Below are 20,515 nucleotides of genomic sequence, written 5' to 3' on the forward strand. Positions count from 1 at the left end.
TCACTTTGTTTTTGCTAAATCCTTCCGTTTGGTTGGTCAGTGGACTTGCACAAAATAATTTCCCTTCTGTTGTACATTGGATGATTCTGTTTCCTGAGATGCAAGACTGTCTGACTGCTGAAATGTTTAATCTCCAGAGATGGAAAAATCCGCCAGTTCAGTGCAAGATCTCAAAGTGGTGTGTGGTCAGTTTAGTTCAGTTGACTGGACAGTTGGTTAGTGATGCAAGTGATGCCAACATTGGGGGGTTTAATTCCCGGATCAGCTGAAGTTATTCATGAAGTGTCCACCTTTTCCACCTCGAGCAGGTTGTCAGGAGCATTGCTGTTGTCAGCGCACACAGACGCAACAAAGTATCAGCCAAACCTGCGTGGGAACGCTGATGGATTCTCCCGATTACCCTTACCCAATGATTCATCAATAAACATTTGTGTGGAAGCATTTTCTACTTCGAGCAAGTAGCTAACACTCCTGTAACTGTAGGACAAGCAAACCAGAAATGATCCAGTACAGTCAGAGGTCATGGACATGGTGCTTTGTGGCAAGTCTTCGGGAGCAATCCCTGAGTTAAAGCTACAGGTACAGATAGTTTGAGACTCAAATTATCTGTACAGGCTGCTTATCTCCTTTATTAAGGAACAGTAAAGGTCCCAGTACTGATCCCTGAGGAACGCCACTTGTCACAGCCCTCCATTCAGAAACACACCCTTCCACTGCTACCCTCTGTCTTCTATGACCAGGTTCCGCACACACAAGGACGGCCTCAACCGGGATATTGTGTTCATGTCACACTATTTCACATAAATATTTCTGCTTTTTTCCTCCTGAGTCTTTATCATGCGATCCTAGAATCAGAATTTATGTCACACTATTTGTAACTCCCACAGTTGCGTGGACCTGCAGAGTTTCACTGGCTGTCTTGTCTGGAGACAATACACATCTTTTTAGCCTGTCTTGATGCTCTCTCCACTCCCATTGTTTTGTTTCTTAAAGACTGGATTAGTTGTAAGTATTCGCATTCCAACCATTATTCATGTAAATTGAGTCTGTGTCTTATAAGTTCTGTTTGTGAACAGAATTCCCACTCACCTGAAGAAGGGGCTCAGAGCCTCGAAAGCTTGTGTGGCTTTTGCTACCAAATAAACCTGTTGGACTTTAACCTGGTGTTGTTAAACTTCTTTCTATGACCGAGCCAGTTCTGTATCCAGATGTGACTGGCTAAGGAAAGGTTACAAAGATTGTGTTAAACCAATTACACAAAAGCCACTCTGGCATTGTAAGAATGAAGGAGATGGGCAGAAGCTGTATTTGGTGGCTGGATCTTGCTGGACAAATCAAGGAGAAGGTGGGAATGTGTTTGCCTTGTGCCAAAGTTTGAAAGCTGCCTCCATTAAACCCATGGCACTGACCAGAAGGGCCGTGGCAAAGAGTTTGTATTGATTGTTCCACAGGAGCAGGCTGAGGGTAAGGGAGTGTGTTTCTGCATTTGATTTATTTATTTATTTTTCAGTTAAATTTGTGTTAAAAATCGGAGGGTTTTTTTTCCAAAACAGGAAGTAGGCCCAGGAGAAGCCTGGGAAGGTTTTTGGAGGGTTTAAAAGCAGGCCGCACTTTTGAGCGGGCAGCGTCGGGAGCGGGCAGCAGAGTGAGCAGGGAGTAGAGTGTGAGCTGTAAGGGCTTTGGCTCACAGGGCTTCGGGGGAAAGAGCAAAGCGGGGTACATTTTTTTCTTTTCCATTCCTATAAAGGAAAAGGGTAGCTATGAGTGATAGGCCAGTTTGTTGCTTTCAGTGTGGGATGTGGGAGTTTCCGGAAACACCTAGCCGCCCGGAGGTTCACAGGTGCGTGGAACTGCAGCTCCTGAGGGACCACATCAGGGAACTGGAGCAGCGGCTTGATGACCTTAGTCTAGTCAGGGAGAATGAGAGACAAATAGACATGAGTTATAGGCAAGTGGTTACACCGGGGCCTCAGGGGGAAGACACGTGGGTTACAGTTAGGAAGAGTAGAGGTCATAAGGGTAACGTACCAAAGAGTACTCCAGTGGCTGTCTCTCATAATAGGAAGGGCTCGGCGACAGGTGTGAGAGGGGAGGGGTGTGAGCAATTAGTGGTGGGGTCACCTGTGGTTGTCCCACTCCAAAGCAAGTATATTGTTTTGGATAGTGTGGAGGAGGATGACTCTCCAGGGATAAGTCACAGTGACCAGGTCATTGGCACACAGTCAGGCTCTGTGGCTCAGAAAGGAAAGAGAGGGATTAGGAGAGCAATAGTGGTGGGGGACGCGTCGGTAGAGGCACAGACAGGCGATTCTGTGGGTGCGAACAGGACTCCAGGATGGTAGTCTGCCTACCTGGTGCTGGGGTACTGGATGTCTCTGAGCGGATAGGAGGCATATTAAAAGGGGAGGATAAAGAAACGGATGTAATTGTACACATTGGTGCAAATGACGTAGATAGGAGGAGCAGGGGGATCCTACGAGAGCAATTCAGGGAGTTGGGAAATAGGCTCAAAAGTAGGGCCTCCAGAGTGGCAATCTCTAGGCTGTTCCCAATGCCTAGGGCCAGTGAGGCTAGGAATAGGGAGATAGTACAATTGAACGCTTGGCTAAAGGACTGGTCCAGGAGGGAGGGCTTCATATTCCTGGATCACTGGGAAGTTTTCAAGAGAGGAGGACACCTGTACAAGAAGGACGGGTCACAACTAAATTAGAAGGGCACGAATATCCTGGCTGGGAGTTTTGCTAGTGCAGTTCAGGTGGGTTTAAACTAATATGGCAGGGGGGTGGGGATCAAAAAATTAGGTCTACAAGTGTAGAGGCTGGGGACGAGCTTGGGTCCAGAACAAGGCTGGCAAAGAAGAAGAGCACTCTGGGGGAGGATGACCTCACTGGGCCTGGAGGTCTGGAGTGCATCTACTTCAATGCAAGGAGCGTAGCAGGTAAGACAGACGAACTTAGGGCCTTAATGCTTACGAGGAATTTGGATGTGGTTGCGGTGACAGAGACTTGGTTGAAAGAGGGACAGGACTGGCAGCTGAATATTCCGGGGTACAAGTGTTTAGGCGAGACAGAGGAGGGGCCAAAAGAGGTGGGGGAGTAGCAGTAATAGTTAGAGAGCATATTACAGCGGTGCAGAGGGAGGACAATTCAGAGGGGTCGTGTAACGAGTCACTGTGGGTGGAGATCAGAAACAGGAAGGGCGCAGTCACTATGTTGGGGGTATACTACAGGCCCCCCAACAGCCCAAGGGAAGTGGAAGAATGGATATGTCAGGAGATAATGGATAGGTGCAGGAAAAATAGGGTTGTTGTATGGGAGACTTCAATTTCCCTGGTATAGACTGGAAATCGCATAGGGCTGGGAGTCTGAATGGGGAGGCATTTGTAAAATGCGTACAGGAAGGTTCTTTGGAGCAATATGTAGATAGCCCGACTAGAGAGGGGGCTATACTGGACCTAGTACTGGGGAATGAGCCCGGTCAGGTCTTCAAAGTTTCGTTAGGGGAACATGTGGCAAATAGTGACCACAATTCTGTTAGCTTTAGGATAGTGATGGAAAAGGATGAGTGGTGTCCCAAGGGTAAGGTGTTGGACTGGGGGAAGGCTAACTTTAGTGGGATTAGGCAGAATTTGGCAGCTGTTGATTGGGAGAGGCTGTTTGAGGGTAAATCCACATCTGGCATGTGGGAGTCTTTTCAGGAACAGTTGTTAGGGCTGCAGGATAGGCATGTGCCTGTAAAAAAGGATAGGAAGGGTAGGATTCGAGAACCGTGGATAACCAGGGAAATTGAGGGATTGGTCAAAAAGAAAAGAGTGGCGTATGTTAGGTCCAGGCAGCTAAAAACGGAGGGAGCTCTGGAGGAATACAAAGAAAGTAGGAAAGAACTCAAACGAGGAATTAGAAGGGCAAAAAGGGGTCACGAAATGTCCTTGGCAGACAGGATTAAGGAGAATCCCAAGGCATTTTATTCATACGTTAGGAACAAAAGAGTTGTCAGGGAAAAAATCGGACCTCTCAGGGACAAAAGTGGGGAATTATGCTTAGAACCCAAAGAAGTAGGGGAGATCCTAAATGAATACTTTGCGTCGGTATTCACAAAGGAGAGGGATGTGTTGACTGGGAGTGTCTCGGAGGGGAGTGTTGACCATTTAGAGAAAATCTCCATTACAAGGGAGGAAGTGTTAGGTTTTTTAGGGAATATAAAGACTGACAAATCCTCAGGGCCTGATGGAATCTATCCCAGGCTGCTCAGGGAGACGAGAGATGAAATCACTGGGCCTCTGACGCAAATCTTTGTCTCGTCACTGGACACAGGTGAGGTCCCAGAGGATTGGAGGATAGCTAATGTGGTCCCATTATTTAAGAAGGGTAGGAAGGATAACCCGGGAAATTATAGGCTGGTGAGCTTGACGTCCGTGATATGGAAGTTGTTGGAAAGGATTCTTAGTGATAGGATGTATGCGCATTTAGAAAGGAATAAACTCTCTAACGATAGTCAGCATGGTTTTGTGAGAGGGAGGTCCTGCCTCACTAACCTGGTGGAGTTTTTTGAAGAAGTGACTAGAATGGTTGACGAGGGAAGGGCCGTGGATGTCGTCTATATGGACTTTAGTAAAGCGTTTGATAAAGTCCCTCATGGTAGGTTGGTGCAAAAGGTTGGATCTCATGGGATAAAGGGGGAGGTGGCTAGATGGGTGGAGAACTGGCTTGGTCACAGAAGACAGAGGGTGGTAGTGGAAGGGTCTTTTTCCGGCTGGATGCCTGTGACTAGTGGTGTTCCGCAGGGCTCTGTATTGGGACCTCTGCTGTTTGTGATTTATATAAATGATCTGGAAGAAGGTGTAACTGGGGTGATCAGTAAGTTTGCTGACGACACGAAAATGGCTGGACTTGCAGATAGTGAGGAACATTGTCAGAGGCTACAGAAGGATATAGATAGGCTGGAAATTTGGGCAAAGAAATGGCAGATGGAGTTCAATCCAGATAAATGCGAAGTGATGTATTTTGGTAGAACTAACATAGGGGGGAGCTATACGATAAATGGCAGAACCATAAAGGGTGTAGATACGCAGAGGGACCTGGGTGTGCAAATCCACAGATCCTTGAAGGTGACGTCACAGATGGAGAAGGTAGTGAATAAGGCTTATGGCATGCTTGCCTTTATAGGACGGGGCATAGAGTATAAAAGTTGGGGTCTGATGTTGCAGTTGTATAGAACATTGGTTTGGCCGCATTTGGAATATTGCGCCCAGTTCTGGTCGCCACACTATCAGAAGGACGTGGAGGCTTTAGAGAGAGTGCAGAGGAGGTTTACCAGGATATTATCTGGTATGGAAGGGCTTAGTTATGAGGTGAACATAGAACATAGAACAGTACAGCACAGAACAGGCCCTTCGGCCCACGATGTTGCGCCGAGCTTTATCTGAAACCAAGATCAGGCTATCCCACTCCCTATCATCCTGGTGTGCTCCATGTGTCTATCCAATAACCGCTTAAATGTTCCTAAAGTGTCTGGACTCCACTATCACTGCAGGCAGTCCATTCCACATCCCAACCACTCTCTGCATAAAGAACCTACCTCTGATATCCTTCCTACATCTCCCACCATGAACCCTATAGTTATGCCCCCTTGTAATAGCTCCATCCACCCGAGGAAATAGTCTTTGAACGTTCACTCTATCTATCCCCTTCATCATTTTATAAACCTCTATTAAGTCTCCCCTCAGCCTCCTCCGCTCCAGAGAGAACAGCCCTAGCTCCCTCAACCTTTCCTCATAAGACCTACCCTCCAAACCAGGCAGCATCCTGGTAAATCTCCTCTGCACTCTCTCCAATGCTTCCACATCCTTCTTATAGTGAGGTGACCAGAACTGCACACAATATTCCAAATGTGGTCTCACCAAGGTCCCGTACAGTTGCAGCATAACCCCACGGCTCTTAAACTCCAACCCCCTGTTAATAAAAGCTAACACATTATAGGCCTTCTTCACAGCTCTATCCACTTGAGTGGCAACCTTTAGAGATCTGTGGATATGGACCCCAAGATCTCTCTGTTCCTCCACAGTCTTCAGAACCCTACCTTTGACCCTGTAATCCACATTTAAATTAGTCCTACCAAAATGAATCACCTCACATTTATCAGGGTTAAACTCCATTTGCCATTTTTCAGCCCAGCTTTGCATCCTATCTATGTCTCTTTGCAGCCTACAACAGCCCTCCACCTCATCCACTACTCCATCAATCTTGGCGTCATCAGCAAATTTACTGATCCACCCTTCAGCCCCCTCCTCTAAGTCATTAATAAAAATCACAAAGAGCAGAGGACCAAGCACTGATCCCTGTGGCACTCCGCGAGCAACCTGCCTCCAGTCCGAAAATTTTCCATCCACCACCACCCTCTGTCTTCGATCAGATAGCCAGTTACCTATCCAATCGGCCAACTTTCCCTCTATCCCACACCTCCTTACTTTCATCATAAGCCGACCATGGGGGACCTTATCAAACGCCTTACTAAAATCCATGTATATGACATCAACTGCCCTACCTTCATCAACACACTTAGTTACCTCCTCAAAAAATTCTATCAAATTTGTGAGGCACAACTTGCCCTTCACGAATCCGTGCTGACTATCCCGGATTAATCCGCATCTTTTGAAATGGTTGGAAATCCCATCCCTAAGGACCTTTTCCATCAATTTACCAACCACCGAAGTAAGACTAACCGGTCTATAATTACCAGGGTCATTTCTATTCCCTTTCTTAAACAGAGGAACAACATTCGCCACTCTCCAGTCCTCTGGCACCATCCCCATGGACAGCGAGGACCCAAAGATCAAAGCCAAAGGCTCTGCAATCTCATCCCTCGCCTCCCAAAGAATCCTAGGATATATTTCATCAGGCCCAGGGGACTTATCGACCTTCAGTTTATTCAAAACTGCCAGTACATCCTCCCTCCGAACATCTATTTCCTCCAGCCTATTAGCCTGTAACACCTTCTCTTCCTCAAAAACATGGCCCCTCTCCTTGGTGAACACTGAAGAAAAGTATTCATTCATCACCTTGCCTATCTCTACTGACTCCATACACAAGTTCCCACTACTGTCCTTGACCGGCCCTAACCTCACCCTGGTCATTCTTTTATTCCTCACATAAGAGTAAAAAGCCTTGGGGTTTTCCTTGATCCGACCCACCAAGGACTTCTCATGTCCCCTCCTAGCTCTCCTAAGCCCCTTTTCAGCTCATTCCTTGCTAACTTGTAACCCTCAATCGAGCCATCTGAACCTTGTTTCCTCATCCCTACATAAGCTTCCCTCTTCCTTTTCACAAGACATTCCACCTCTTTTGTGAACCATGGTTCCCTCACTCGGCCATTTCCTCCCTGCCTGACAGGGACATACCTATCAAGGACACCCAGTATTTGTTCCTTGAAAAAGTTCCACTTTTCATTAGTGCCTTTCCCTGACAGTTTCTGTTCCCATCTTACGCCCCCTAATTCTTGCCTAATCGCATCATAATTATCTCTCTCCCAATTGTAAACCTTGCCCTGCCGTACGGCCCTATCGCTCTCCATTGCAATAACAAAAGACACCGAATTGTGGTCACTATCTCCAAAGTGCTCTCCCACAACCAAATCTAACACTTGGCCCGGTTCATTTCCCAGTACCAAATCCAATGTGGCCTCACCTCTTGTCGGCCTATCCACATATTGTGTCAGGAAACCCGCCTGCACACACTGCACAAAAACTGCCCCATCCGAACTATTTGACCTACAAAGGTTCCAATCAATATTTGGAAAGTTAAAATCCCCCATGACAACTACCCTGTGACCCCCACACATATCCATAATCTGCTTAGCAATTTCTTCCTCCACATCTCTATTACTATTTGGGGGCCTATAGTAAACTCCTAACAACGTGACCACTCCTTTCCTATTTCTAACTTCAGCCCATATTACCTCAGTGTGCAGATCCCCCTCATAGAAACATAGAAACATAGAAACCCTACAGTGCAGAAGGAGGCCATTCGGCCCATCGAGTCTGCACCGACCACAATCCCACCCAGGCCCTACCCCCACATATTTTACCCGCTAATCCCTCTAACCTACACATCCCAGGACTCTAAGGGGCAATTTTTAACCTGGCCAATCAACCTATCCCGCACATCTTTGGACTGTGGGAGGAAACCGGAGCACCCGGAGGAAACCCACGCAGACACGAGGAGAATGTGCAAACTCCACACAGACAGTGACCCGAGCCGGGAATCGAACTCAGGACCCTGGAGCTGTGAAGCAGCAGTGCTAACCACTGTGCTACCGTGCCGCATCGAAGTGCCTTTCCGCAGCCATTAAACTATCCTTGATTAACAATGCTGCTACTCCACCTCTTTTACCAGCTTCCCTACACTTACTGAAACATCTATAACCCGGAACGTCCAACAACCATTCCTGTCCTTGTTCTACCCACGTCTCCGTAATGGCCACAACATCGTTGTGATGAGAGAGATTGGGTAAACTGGGGTTGTTCTCACTGGAAAGACGGAGGATGAAGGGTGACCTAATAGAGGTGTATAAAATTATGAAAGGCATAGATAGGGTGAACGGTGGGAAGCTTTTTCCCAGATCGGTGGTGACGTTCACGAGGGGTCATAGGTTCAAGGTGAGGGGGGGGGAGGTTTAACACGGATATCAGAAGGACGTATTTTACACAGAGGGTGGTGGGGGCCTGGAATGCGCTGCCGGGCAAGGTGGTGGAGGCGGACACACTGGGAACGTTTAAGACTTATCTAGCTAGCCACATGAACGGAGTGGGAATGGAGGGATACAAAAGAATGGTCTAGTTTGGATCAGGGAGCAGCGCGGGCTTGAAGGGCCGAAGGGCCTGTTCCTGTGCTGTATTGTTCTTTGTTCTTTGATTATGCCAGATCATTCGAAGGACGAATGTTTCTCATTTGAGTCGACGCGCCCTGGAAATGGCCAGAAGTTGCTGTTATGAAGACAACATCCTCGGAGACTGGTGAAATTATCAGCAGATTTGGTTACCCTGAACAACTCGTGAGTGACAATAGGCTGCAGATCATTTCACTGGATTTCACAAACCATTTAAAGGAGAATGGGATTCAATCCATTCCTTATCATCCTGCTATAAATCGGCTGGCAGAACGGTTTGTACAGACGATGAAACATTCATTGAAGGTAACTAGAGAACAAGGTTCTTTGTCTAAACAATTGAGCCGATTCCTGCTGACGTACAGGAACACACTCAACAACCCAACTTCCTCCAGCATTGCTGATAGTTACACCATTTGCACACAGCATTTGATTTGCTTAAATCACCCAAGAGAAATTGTCAAGAAAAAACAGCAAGATCAGGTTATACACGTGAGAACAAGGCGTTTTGTGTCAGGGTGAAGAGATTCTGGCGAGGAACTATATCACAAGTGATAATGGAAGCATGCCATCGTCTTAGCACCGACAGGACTGGTCTCCTACACTGTACAAATATGAGACGATGTAATATGGTGGATTGACTTTTGGCAGCAAGAACCAATCTACCAGAGACTGAACCAACAGAGAGTTCACACCAAGCTGGAGAAGACCTGGACCTCCCTGAGAACCTAACACTGCCCAAAGCAACTGGGGAAGACAGCCCCTCAGTTGAGAACACTTTTACACCGAGTCTATCTCAACGCTGTGCCGACTCCGGTTTAAGACAACCATGGCCAATGCACAAACCAAGCCAAAGACATCTGAAGTTGCAGCAAACATTAAAAAGCAGACACCTGAGTTTTGCTGGCAACCACACAAGAGGGCGACGGCCTCCAGAATGTCTGACCTACTGACCCTTGTTTATTCATTGTTCATATTGCTAATGTTGATTGCTAATGTTATTTTTTTATTGGTGTCAGGAACCTTTGATTTAACGGGGAAGGAAATTGTTGTGTATTCGTGCTATTTCTCATGTTTCTTCACCAGCTTTGCAGTGGAACGGGGGCGCATGACATTACTGATGATGGCACTGGCCGTTTGCGTGGGCTGATGGGAAGTCTATCTCAGCAGCTCCCAGAATTAACATCCTCTCAATAAAAATCCTCGTTTGTTTTAACGTTCGAGGCCTGTGGCCTATATTTTAAAACCACCAAACTCTGGGATTTGAAACCTCCAGGATTTCACCCAGTGGAGGATTGAGTGAAATGGAGGATCAGGTCCCTGGGAGCAACATTCATTCTGCTCGAGTGCAAAGCTCAGCTCCCAGGCCAGGACTTGAGGCTCTGGTGAAAAGTTAATTCTGTTTCTCTCTCTCCACAGGAGGTGCTTCCTGACCTGAGCATTTCCAGCGTTTTCAACTTTTATTTCTATCTGAGATTTATCTTATTTACATCAACAAGAATGGCAGATGCTCAAAGCTAAACTTTGATAGTTTAATGTCTTGGTTTTGCATTGTAAATCTCTGATTATTAAGCTGCAGCTGACAGTAACACAGCGGATTTGCATTTCTCTCCTGTTTCAGCATGTTTACCGGATGTATCTCGGCAACAGTGAATGTTTTTAATGTAGCAGCTAATTTACTCCCAGCAAAATCTCCTCTTTATCTTAAAGAGAAACAGCCGAACGAAGCCTTTTCCACTCGGGAGGAACGTTTACCAGGATGGTCGGGGGAAACTCCCCAGGCCCCTCTTCGATAAGTGTCGCAGTATCTTTCTTCTCCTGAACAGGCAGACAGGCTCTCCGTATAATATCTCCATATAATGTCTCCGTTTAGAATCTCCCCATATAATATCACTCCGTATAGTATCTGCCCCTATAGTATCTGCCCCTATAGTATCTGCCTGTACAGTATCTGTCCCCATCGTAGCCCCCCTCTATCGTAGCCCCCCTCTATCGTAGCCCCCCTCTATCGTAGCCCCCCTCTATCGTAGCCCCCCTCTATCGTAGCCCCCCCATCATAGCCCCCCTATCGTGGCCCCCCCCTATCGTGGCCCCCCCCTATCGTAGCCCCCCTCTATCATAGCCCCCCTCTATCGTAGCCCCCTCTATCGTAGCCCCCCTCTATCGTAGCACCCCCCCTGTCGTAGCCCCCCCCGTCGTAGCCCCCCCTGTCGTAGCCCCCCCTGTCGTAGCCCCCCCCTGTCGTAGCCCCCCCCTGTCGTAGCCCCCCCCTGTCGTAGCCCCCCCCTGTTGTAGCCCCCCCCCATCGTAGCCCCCCCCCGTCGTAGCCCCCCCCCCGTCGTAGGCCCCCCCGTCGTAGCCCCCCTGTCGTAGCCCCCCCTGTCGTAGCCCCCCCCTGTCGTAGCCCCCCCCGTCGTAGCCCCCCCCCGTCGTAGCCCCCCCCTGTCGTAGCCCACCCCTGTCGTAGCCCACCCCTGTCGTAGCCCCCCCTGTCGTAGCCCCCCCTGTCGTAGCCCCCCCCGTCGTAGACCCCCCCGTCGAAGACCCCCCCGTCGTAGACCCCCCCGTCGTAGACCCCCCCGTCGTAGACCCCCCCGTCGTAGACCCCCCTGTCGTAGATCCCCCTGTCGTAGCCCCCCCTGTCGTAGCCCCACCTGTCGTAGCCCCCCCTGTCGTAACCCCCCCTGTCGTAGCCCCCCCTGTCGTAGCCCCCCCTGTCGTAGCCCCCCCTGTCGTAGCCCCCCCTGTCGTAGCCCCCCCTGTCGTAGCCCCCCCTGTCGTAGCCCCCCCTGTCGTAGCCCCCCCTGTCGTAGCCCCCCCGTCGTAGCCCCCCCTGTCGTAGCCCCCCCTGTCGTAGCCCCCCCTGTCGTAGCCCCCCCTGTCGTAGCCCCCCCCTGTCGTAGCCCCCCCTGTCGTAGCCCCCCCTGTCGTAGCCCCCCCTGTCATAGCCCCCCCCTGTCGTAGCCCCCCCCGTCGTAGCCCCCCCCGTCGTAGACCCCCCCGTCGTAGACCCCCCCGTCGTAGACCCCCCCGTCGTAGACCCCCCCGTCGTAGACCCCCCCGTCGTAGACCCCCCCGTCGTAGATCCCCCTGTCGTAGCCCCCCCTGTCGTAGCCCCACCTGTCGTAGCCCCCCCTGTCGTAGCCCCCCCTGTCGTAGCCCCCCCTGTCGTAGCCCCCCCTGTCGTAGCCCCCCCTGTCGTAGCCCCCCCTGTCGTTGCCCCCCCTGTCGTAGCCCCCCCTGTCGTAGCCCCCCCTGTCGTAGCCCCCCCTGTCGTAGCCCCCCCTGTCGTTGCCCCCCCTGTCGTAGCCCCCCCTGTCGTAGCCCCCCCTGTCGTAGCCCCCCCTGTCGTAGCCCCCCCTGTCGTAGCCCCCCCTGTCGTAGCCCCCCCTGTCGTAGCCCCCCCTGTCGTAGCCCCCCCTGTCGTAGCCCCCCCTGTCGTAGCCCCCCGTGTCGTAGCCCCCCCTGTCGTAGCCCCCCCTGTCGTAGCCCCCCCTGTCGTAGCCCCCCCCGTCGTAGCCCCCCCCTGTCGTAGCCCCCCCTGTCGTAGCCCCCCCCTGTCGTAGCCCCCCCCTGTCGTAGCCCCCCCCTGTCGTAGCCCCCCCCTGTCGTAGCCCCCCCCTGTCGTAGCCCCCCCCTGTCGTAGCCCCCCCCTGTCGTAGCCCCCCCCTGTCGTAGCCCCCCCCTGTCGTAGCCCCCCCCTGTCGTAGCCCCCCCCTGTCGTAGCCCCCCCTGTCGTAGCACCCCCTGTCGTAGCCCCCCCTGTCGTAGCCCCCCCCTGTCGTAGCCCCCCCCTGTCGTAGCCCCCCCCGTCGTAGCCCCCCCCCCTGTCGTAGCCCCCCCCCGTCGTAGCCCCCCCCGTCGTAGCCCCCCCCCTGTCGTAGCCCCCCCCCTGTCGTAGCCCCCCCCCTGTCGTAGCCCCCCCCCTGTCGTAGCCCCCCCCCTGTCGTAGCCCCCCCCTGTCGTAGCCCCCCCCCTGTCGTAGCCCCCCCCTGTCGTAGCCCCCCCCCTGTCGTAGCCCCCCCCCCTGTCGTAGCCCCCCCCCGTCGTAGCCCCCCCGCTGTCGTAGCCCCCCCCCCGTCGTAGCCCTCCCCTACCGTATGCCCCCTACCGTATACCCCACTACCGTAGCTCCCCTACCACAGCTCCCCCCTGTCTTAGCCCCCCCATGTTATGTAATTATTTGTTAATATTACAAATCCCTGCCGGTTTTCAACACTGAATTTGAAATGGACATGCCCCAGATTCCCAAATTAAAAATAACTCATGTTTTAATGGAACACTTGATCACATTTTTTGTCAAATGTCTCCGAGTGAAACCTGGTTTGATCTGTTGCTGGGGAAGAGAGTCTAATGGCTGTTACATAGCTGGTAGCACCCTCATGTCCAGCTGCTTCACCTGTTTTGTGTTTGCTGTTGGTTGCAGCCAAGGTTCCTGTCATGAGAGGACATTCCCAACTCTTCCACCGGGACCGGAGGTTAACCCCATTTCTGGATGTGGAATGACCTGAACCATTGTGCCAATTTTTGGTGGGTTATTAAACGGGCAGTTAGACTCTGGTTTGTCAATGTGAGCAGCTGTCTGAGGCTCGGTCAGAGGCACGCGGAGTGTGAATTGTGCTTCTGAAGTGAAGCATTGATTTCAAAACTCTCCGTCTCCCCGGTTCTGTGTAAAGTCTCTCCTGTGAATTGCTCTAACCCGTTCGTAAGGAGCCAGCGTTTGGGAAGCTTGCGTGAGAGCAGCGAAAGGAAATTTCTTTTCTTTTCTATCCTCACAGCTTGAGGGCTCAGTGTGTTGGAGCAGATGTGAGCGACTTGGATGTGGGAGTTGGGAAAGGTGTTTTTAATTTTCTCTTGTAACTGATCTTGGCTTCGATCTTGGCTGTCGGAGCCAAAGTCTCTGCAGTTCAGCCTGAAAAATGCACATCTTTCCCCAATCTTAACATCGACTATATCACTGAATCAGTAACAGGTTCTTTCTTCTGCAATCTCGCCCTGTCTTCTTTGGCAGCTGTGGGTCCTTGTGGAGTCGGTGGTTGAGATCTTCTGGATGATTAGAGATCGGATGTGATCCCCAAGACGCGCTACACAACCCATTGGAAATCCTGACTCCATGGGAATTGCCCAGGAAGTTTGAGCTTCCAAGAAGCCATTCCCTGCTCCAAGGGACCCTCCAAAGAAATCTCTCGCTCTGAGTTACACTCAGCAAATTCAGACAGTTCTCACTCACCCACTTGGATAATTCCCCAGGGCGGCACGGTGGCACAGTGGTTAGCGCTGCTGCCTCACAGCGCCAGGGACCCAGGTTCAATTCTGGCCTCGGGTCACTATCTGTGCAGAGTTTGCACATTCTCCCCGTGTCTGCGTGGGTTTCCTCCGGGTGCTCCAGTTTCCTCCCACAGTCTAAAGATGCGCCGGTCGGGTTGATTGGCCATGCTAAATTGACCCTAGTTTCGGGGGAATTAGCAGGGTAAATATGTGGAGTTCTGGGGTTAGTGTGGGATTGTTGTTGGTGCAGGCTCGATGGGCCGAATGGCCTTTTTCTGCACTGTAGGGATTCTATGGTAGTGAACACTGACCAGAACATGGCAGCTGGTGCCACAAGATTGGGGCCTGGGTTTGTTTCCCCCCCCTGCCTGCGATAACCCAGTGGTACGAGGAAGCAGTTGGATGGATCACAGCTCCGCACTGCTGAAGTAGCCGGAATCGGAAAACCGGCCAGAAATGTGGAGCAGACTCGGGTCAGGGAAGAGTAGGAGCGGGATGGCTCTCTGATAATCATTGCCATTCCTGGGAGGTTTTGGGCCTTTGCCTGGTCCACCTGCCTCCCTTTACCAATCAAACTAATAATCCATCGAACCAAAAAAAAACCCTGTTCTGGAAACACTTGGGAATCCTCCCTATGTGGAAAGAAAGATCTGCATTTATATAGCACCTCACTCCACCACCAGACATCTGAAAAGGGTTTTAAAGCCAATGAGGTTGTTTTTGAAGTGTGCTCACTGTTGTCTCGCAGGAAATGCAGCAGCCAATTTGTGCACAGCAAGATCCCACAAACAGCAATAAATGATCATCTGTTCTTTTGTGACGTTGGCTGAAGGATAATTATTGTAAGAAGTCTCACAACACCAGGTTAAAGTCCAACAGGTTTATTTGGTAGCAAATACCATAAGCTTTCGGAGCGCTGCTCCTTCATCAGATGGAGTGGAAATGTGCTCTCAAACAGGGCACAGAGACACAGAAATCAAGTTACAGAATACTAATTAGAATGCAAATCCCTACAGCCAGCCAGGTCTTAAAGGTACAGACAATGTGGGTGGAGGGAGCATTAAACACAGGTTAAAGAGATGTGTATTGTCTCCAGACAGAACAGCTAGTGAGATTCTGCAAGTCCAGGGGGCAAGCTGTGGGGCATTAGTATTCTGTAACTCGAAGCCAAGTTCCGCACACATGAGGACGGCCTAAACCGGAATGTTGGATTTATGTCACATTATCAGTAACCCCCACAGCTTGCCTCCTGGACTTGCAGAATCTCACTAGCTGTTCTGTCTGGAGACAATACACATCTCTTTAACCTGTGTTTAATGCTCCCTCCACCCACATTGTCTGTACCTTTAAGACCTGGCTGGCTGTAGAGATTTGCATTCTAATCAGTATTCTGCAACTTGATTTTGTGTCTCTGTGCCCTGTTTGAGAGCAGATTTCCACTCCACCTGACGAAGGAGCAGCGCTCCGAAAGCTTATGGTATTTGCTACCAAATAAACCTGTTGGACTTTAACCTGGTGTTGTGAGACTTCTTACTGTGTTCACCCCAGTCCAACGCCGGCATCTCCACATCATGGATAATTATTGGCCAGGACACTGGGCTAAATGCCTTCAAAATTGTGTCCCAGGATTTTTTTTTTTACAACCTACCAAGCAGGCAGATCAGCCTTTTTAACTCAGTGCGGCGCTCCCTCAGTATAGCACCCGAGTGTCAGCTCGACATTGTCCTGGGTCTCTGGAGGGAGACACTAACCCGGAACTTCCTGGTTGCTCCAATCTGAGTCCCCATTCCCTACAATACGATACTGACTCTGGAACAGACTCATAGAAACCCTACAGTGCAGAAGGAGGCCATTTGGCCCATCGAGCCTGCACCGACCACAGTCCCACTCAGGCCCTATCCCCGTAACCCCACATATTTACCCTACTAATCCCCCTGACACTAAGGGGCAATTTAGCATGGCCAATCAACCTAACCCACACATCTTTGGAGTGTGGGAGGAAACCGGAGCACCCGGAGGAAACCCACGCAGACACGGGGAGAATGTGCAAACTCCACACAGACAGTGACCCAAGCCGGGAATCGAACCAGGTCCCTGGAGCTGTGAAGCAGCAGTGCTAACCACTGTGCCACCGTGTCACCTCTGGAACAGACTGTTGCTGTGAAAAGCACTGGACGAATGCAACTTCTTTATTTCATGCCTCAAGATTGTTGCTTTCCTAAATGAAAGCTGTTCTTTATCCCCAACACTGAATTTGATAATAAATGACATCCCATTCTGACTAAGCTGAGGGCAGACAAACATTCTGCTCTCTGCGTTTTCAATCATTCTCCATCCATAGAACCATAGAACCAAAGAACCATAGAAAATTACAGCTCAGAAACAGGCCTTTTGGCCCTTCTTGTCTGTGCCGAACCATTTTATGCCTAGTCCCACTGACCTGCACTTGGACCATATCCCTCCACACCCCTCACATCCATGAACCCGTCCAAGTTTTTCTTAAATGTTAAAAGTGACCCCGCATTTACCACTTTATCCGGCAGCTCATTCCACACTCCCACCACACTCTGCGTGAAGAAGCCCCCCCTAATATTCCCTTTAAACCTTTCTCCTTTCACCCATAACCCATGCCCTCTGGTTTTTTTCTGCCCTAGCCTCAGCGGAAAAAGCCTGCTTGCATTCACTCTATCTATACCCATCAAAATCTTATACACCTCTATCAAATCTCCCCTCAATCTTCTACGCTCCAGGGAATAAAGTCCCAACCTATTCAATCTCTCTCTGTAACTCAGCTTCTCAAGTCCCGGCAACATCCTTGTGAACCTTCTCTGCACTCTTTCAACCTTATTTACATCCTTCCTGTAACTAGGTGACCAAAACTGTACACAATACTCCAAATTCGGCCTCACCAATGCCTTATATAACCTTACCATAACACTCCAACTTTTATACTCGATACTCCGATTTATAAAGGCCAATGTACCAAAGGCACTCTTTACGACCCTATCCACCTGTGACGACACTTTTAGGGAATTCTGTACCTGTATTCCCAGATCCCTCTGTTCAACTGCACTCTTCAGAGTCCTACCATTTACCCTGTACGTTCTACTTTGGTTTGTCCTTCCAAAGTGCAATATCTCACACTGGTGGTTTAATTCCTGTTCACCTCGCTGCATCTCACTGAGTTTATTCCCAGCCTGTGAAACCTCTCCAGCCCTCTGTCCTCAATCTTCCTCACCTCAAAGAGGTGCTCCCGAGGGCCAGAATTTTCCAGCCATTCACGCCAGCGGGATTCTCCAGTCCCGCTGCAGTGAATGGAGATTTAGCTCAGCGCCAAAGTCTCCGTCCTCACTGGCTGCGATGGCAGGAGATCTCTGTCCTTCCCCCGATGTAGTTATCAAAGCTGCTGATAAATAATCAACTGTGAACCTCTCCCAACATCATTTCAGCATCTCTGAAAACTGAGGAGGGATCTGAGTGCTGAGAATGTGGGGGAGGAGAGAGACAGAGGGGCAGAGAGGAGAGGAGGCCTTTGTGAATTATAAATGCCAGTACAGGCCAATAGGGCCGAATGGCCTGTGTCTATGCAAATTCTATGAAATTTGATACAAATAACTCCATGTGGAGTTCATCATATTTCACATCATTTTTAAAAATTCATTCGTGGGACGTGGGTGTCGCTGTCTGACCAGCATTTATTACCCATCCCTAGTTGCCCCTTGAGAAGGTGGTGGTGAGCTGCCTTCTTGAATCGCTGCAGTCCATGTGCTGTGGGTTGACCCACAATGCCGTTAGGGAGGGAATTCCAGGATTTTGACCCAGCGACTGCGAAGGAACGGTGATATATTTCCAAGTCAGGATGGTGAGTGGCTTGGAGGGGAACTTGCAGGTGGTGGAGTTCCCATGTATCTGCTGCCCTTGTCCTTCTAGATGGAAGTGATCGTGGGTTTGGAAGGTGCTGTCTAAGGATCTTTGGTGAATTTCTGTAGTGCATCTTGTAGATAGTACACACTGCTGCTACTGAGCGTCGGTGGTGGAGGGGGTGGATGTAGGTGTGGTGCCAGTCAAGCAGGGCTGCTTTGTCCTGGATGGTGTCGAGCTTCATATAAACCAATGGCTCCCAACTCTCACAAGGAGACATTTCTCCCATGGATGAGATGGGAATAATGAACATTCCGGGGAAACTGGGTGGGCTCCCAGGGTTACAGGAAGTAAAATAAGAGGGATGCAGACGTGAGAGCGATTTCAGAGAAGCAAGTTTGTACCTTATTCAGTCCAGTAGCCACCTTCTAGTATCAGAAAGTGGATCCATTGTCAGAATGAACATGGTGTCCAGTGATTTGCTGAATGGTTTCACTGTATTTGAGTCGGTGTGTGAGATACATCACTGCACACAACAGCAAGGTGTCGACTTCAGGGGGTAGGCTTGGCCTCAGTGAGGGTGATCTTTCAGGGTGATCTCTTGGAGGGACAGGGTTTGCACACACACGAAGAGTCAACCAATGCTGGACATTGAAAGTGTGCCTGTCTATGTGTGTGCGGGGTGTTTTTTATTCTTTCATGGGACATGGGCGTCGCTGGCTGGCCAGCATTTGTTGCCCATTCCTCATTGCCCTTGAACTGAGTGACTTGCTGGACCATTTCAGAGAGTCAACCACAATCTTTGTGTGGATGTGTGTATGTATGTGTTTCTATCTGTGTGTCTTTCTATATGTGTGTGGGTATGTGGGTGTGTATGGGTGGGTATGTGTGTCGGGTGTGCTTCTTTGTGTCTGTGTGTGTGAGAGGGGGAAAGGTTGTTTCTGTATGTGGGCAGGAGTGTGTTTTTGTGTGTGTGTGGGTGTGTGTGTGGGGGGGTATGTGTGTGGGTGAGTTTCTATATGTCTGTGTGTGGTCGGGGGTGGGGGGTGGGAAGTGTAGACAGTGAATGTATTTTAATCAGGCTTGCCAGTGATGCAGCATGTGGTTGAATACCTTGGTGACACCGACTGTCTTATCCTACATGAATCTGCCACTTGGCAGCCCCTCTGTTGTCTTTGCCACGACCCCTGTGAAGAGGGGAGGAAATTCTCAAAGAACGAATTCTCACACCCAGGAATAGATTTCAGGTCAGTTGATGTTCTGGGAGTTTATATTTCGATTCGGTTTATATTCTGGGAGTGCAGCTGAGAGCAGGAATGATGCGAACTCAATTTAGCAGCTGCCCCAGACCAGGGAGAACCCCCACAGCAAGGAGATCAGATCAGTTCCTGCTCGCGAGTTTACCGGAGCAGGGGGAGGGGGAGGGGGCGTGGGGGGGAACACCAGGAGATGATCTTCACCAACTTCACACCCCCACCCCAATTCCCCTCCACCCCTCTCGATATCTCCACCACAGCAGCCGAGCTCAACGTAAGCAAATCCCAACTCCGCAGGAAGAGGGAGAGTTAGAATTGTCACATTTCCTCGGATAGTCCTGGAATCTCCAGGATTCGAGAGGTTAAAATCCTAAAGATAGTCACAAGTCGGGAGAAAAATAATCAAGACTTTGAAAAAAGAACAGCTTTTAAAAATATTTGCAAAGGGAGAAGTGACTGACTGGGTAGGGCAGTCAGAGACATGAAGTCATGTGTTGGGATGGCAGTGATTTGCATTTACGTAGCGCCTTTACTGTAGTAAAAGACAGTTACGTGGGTAAGATGGGTATAGAGGGATATGGGCCAAATGCAGGCAATTGGGACAAGCTTAGGGGTTTTTAAAAAAGGTCAGCATGGACAAGTTGGGCCGAAGGGTCTGTTTCCATGCTGTAAACCTCTATGACTCTAAATCAAAATCTTACACTTGCCCAAAGTCAAGATCTGTCCGTCCACTATCGCTGGACAGTAACAATAAGCGCAAGCTCTGGCTGTGCCCTGTGGAATAATTCTGTGATCGGTTGTACTCACCGCTGTCCTCGATTGGATTTTGGTGTTTGTGTTCCCAGTCAGACAATTCAGCAGGTTTGCAGCTTCCAGAATCCTGTTCAATCCTTGCTGTGAGTTCCATCAGTTATGGCTGAGTTGTGGGTTAGGTGATTTATTTTTATGTAGCAAACGCTGCTTTTTCTTTCAAGCAATCAGCTGTATTTAATTAAGTGTATGATTGGCAATTTGCAGCACAACAGTCAACACTCTCAGCGCTTTGATGAGCCTCAGTGTAGGTGAACTGTTGACCCAGATCCTGGATCTGCTGTGGGGAATTCTGCCATGCATTCCCAAGTCACGTGACAAAAATATTGCTTCAAATATAGTTTGAAACATGGAAAGGTGTTGGAGAGTATGCGGAGGAGAATCGGTGAAGTCAGAGTGTACAGAGATTGGAGGATAGGAGCGGCAGAAAAATGGAA

Source organism: Mustelus asterias, chromosome 13 (genome assembly GCF_964213995.1).
Source record: "Mustelus asterias chromosome 13, sMusAst1.hap1.1, whole genome shotgun sequence".
In the NCBI taxonomy this organism is placed as follows: Eukaryota; Metazoa; Chordata; class Chondrichthyes; order Carcharhiniformes; family Triakidae; genus Mustelus; species Mustelus asterias.